This window comes from Macrobrachium nipponense, chromosome 27, assembly GCF_015104395.2.
Source record: "Macrobrachium nipponense isolate FS-2020 chromosome 27, ASM1510439v2, whole genome shotgun sequence".
NCBI classification, from domain to species: domain Eukaryota; kingdom Metazoa; phylum Arthropoda; class Malacostraca; order Decapoda; family Palaemonidae; genus Macrobrachium; species Macrobrachium nipponense.
The window spans coordinates 12,812,963-12,815,462 of record NC_087216.1 but is presented as its reverse complement, the minus strand read 5'-3'; the positions used below and the strand labels follow the sequence as shown (position 1 = coordinate 12,815,462).

Sequence of the window (2,500 nt, the reverse complement as noted above, 5' to 3'; positions counted from 1 at the left end):
TTAGTGTTATATCATTTGCAGTGCCGCAGATGTCTACCAAGTCCTTAGGCACCATAATGGCCTGGACGTTCATTCCAACGCACCTGGGTTCAGGCACACGCACACACACATTAGCAGACAAATACATATGGAACCAAGTGCATACGCACACACACACACACACACACACACACACACGATATTAATACTAAAGAGCTTGCTTATTTCTTACGGAATGCGTCTCGTTGATATTGTGGTTTTGTGTGTATTTAAATTCTGTGTGCGTACGCACACACACATACACGATATTAATACTGATGAGCTTGCTTATTTCTTACGGAATGCGTCCCGTTGATATTGTGGTTTTGTGGGTGTTTAAACTCTGTGTTCAAGTGTGTGTGTGTGTGTGTGTACAGAGGAGGGTGGGGAAGGGACCCAGTGGTGGAGATGGTTACATAACCATCACTCCAGTCCTTATATATATATATACCTGCTTCCCGCAGCAGCAGCAGCGCATTAGCTTAATGGAAATCAATCTTTAATTGCGAATTCGTACCGAAGTATATATGGTCGTCGAAGCTCTTTATAAATCGCCGCATGAGAAGGGCCGTTGAAGCCAAAGGATTTTCCGATAAATGTAATTGCTGTGAATAACAGCACATGACGTCGATGTCCTTTTCCACAGCGGGCTCTAGCGCGCGCGCGCGCGTGTGTAGGGGCGAGTCGTCGATAGAGCGAACATAGCGTTTTGAAGATCTGCTTGAGGAAGTGGAATATCCAGCTGCCAATTAGCGGATAATTGTACTGTAGTGCGTGGATGGGGTTGCGAGATGCAGTCAGATAGCCGAGCGAGAAGGGGCCAGGTATGGTAGTTACCGTTTGCAGCCGATAATAGGTAGAGTACACTGGAGGGAGTGGCGGAAAAAATATGCCACTAATTTAATGAAGAGAGCAGTGGCTACGTTAGGGTGGAAGAAAGTGAAGTAAGGTGAAAAGAGCAGTCCCATTTTGTCCTTCCGCTGAGCTGTTTATTTATTTCAACTTTTTTTCTTCTTTTTTTGCCTCTAGAAAAAAATACCTGCATTTAGCGTACTTTATATATGTGTAAGTATATATATATATATATATATATATATATATATATATAATATATATATATATATATATTGATTTGCATATTGCATATTAGCTGTCAGTTTCAGGACGCAAACATTTCATGTATCGTATTGATTTTTTAAAATAATAATTTTATTTTTATTATTAGTTTTTTGTTTAGCAAAATATCAAGTACATTTAGAAACGTACAATGTTAGTTTGCGTAGAATTTTGTATGGCAATGATTATTATTATTATTCAGATATAAACCGCCGGAGGGTAAAATTCATCCAAGCATGAAATAGATCAAGAAGTGTGTGGGTGGCCGTGCGGTAAAACATCGCAGTTTCATCCATTGTATCATTCAATAGAAAGATAATATCTGGGATTGATTGTGCCGCTGGCACTGCCCTTTCAGGAGAGCGAGCAGTGTAACGATCTCGTAGAAGAGGGAAAGAAGTTACAAGAAAAATTGGTTTTCATGATTTTTCTACATCCTTTTTCGGTGGTTTTGCTTTCCCTGCAACGCCAGGTAACTGACGTTGATCAGAAGTTCAAGGGAAGATACAATGCTTCACTACCCTTATACTATTTTCATTGTATTTTTATACATTTTTTTCTATCTACTGAGTAGTAGTAGTATTGGTAATAATAATAATAATAATAATAATAATAATAATAATAATAATAATAATAATAATAATTGATCAATCAACCTGCTTTCTTCGTGGTTAAGTTCTCTCTCTCTCTCTCTCTCTCTCTCTCTCTCTCTCTCTCTCTCTCTCTCATCATCTGCTTCTAGCAAGGGCTACATATGGGCATTAGCTGTAATTAATCCAGCGTCATATTTTACGTCGCTCGTTGTAATACATGTACTAATCGTGAAGGTTACGAGTGACAGAATATTTTTTCTTTTTAAAGAGAAGCTTCGTAATGAGATTTTAATCATTCTATGTTTGTTACTGCAAAGGAATTTGATTCTTCTTTCATGTTTTAAGTATGACGTGGCTTCGTAATGGTTGTCTATCCCTTTAGATTGAATGCCAAGGATGGTTTTCATTATTAAAAATTTCACGACCTTGTTGGCGCCCGCTGCATACGCTGGAACCCGGAGGCTGCTGTCTTTCCTACCCTCCCGATCCCTCACCTAACCCCACCCGGAGGGTGGATGTCTCCCTTACCTTCCCGTTCCCCCCCACCTACCCCAACCCACGCGGGACGGACAAACCGGTTTGCAGGGGTGGGTTGGCTGCTTCATGTCTCCCCCACTGTCGCCCGGGGCAGGACAAACAAGATCAGATCCTCTCGAATTTTATTATTAATAGCTATTTGCATCAGATTATGTCAATAATTACGAGGAGGCTGTACGTTATCTCCCGAATCCTCTCTCTCTCTCGAATCGTCTCAAAGCATCTGTCGAAATCAA

General features: G+C 40.4%; 1 protein-coding gene across 3 annotated transcripts in view; it reads left to right on the top strand.

The window, feature by feature from the left end:
* Positions 1-2,500, top strand: part of LOC135200830 (protein CBFA2T2-like) — a 306,696-nt gene that overhangs the window by 147,064 nt on the left and 157,132 nt on the right. The gene's annotated exons all lie outside the window — the stretch shown is intronic.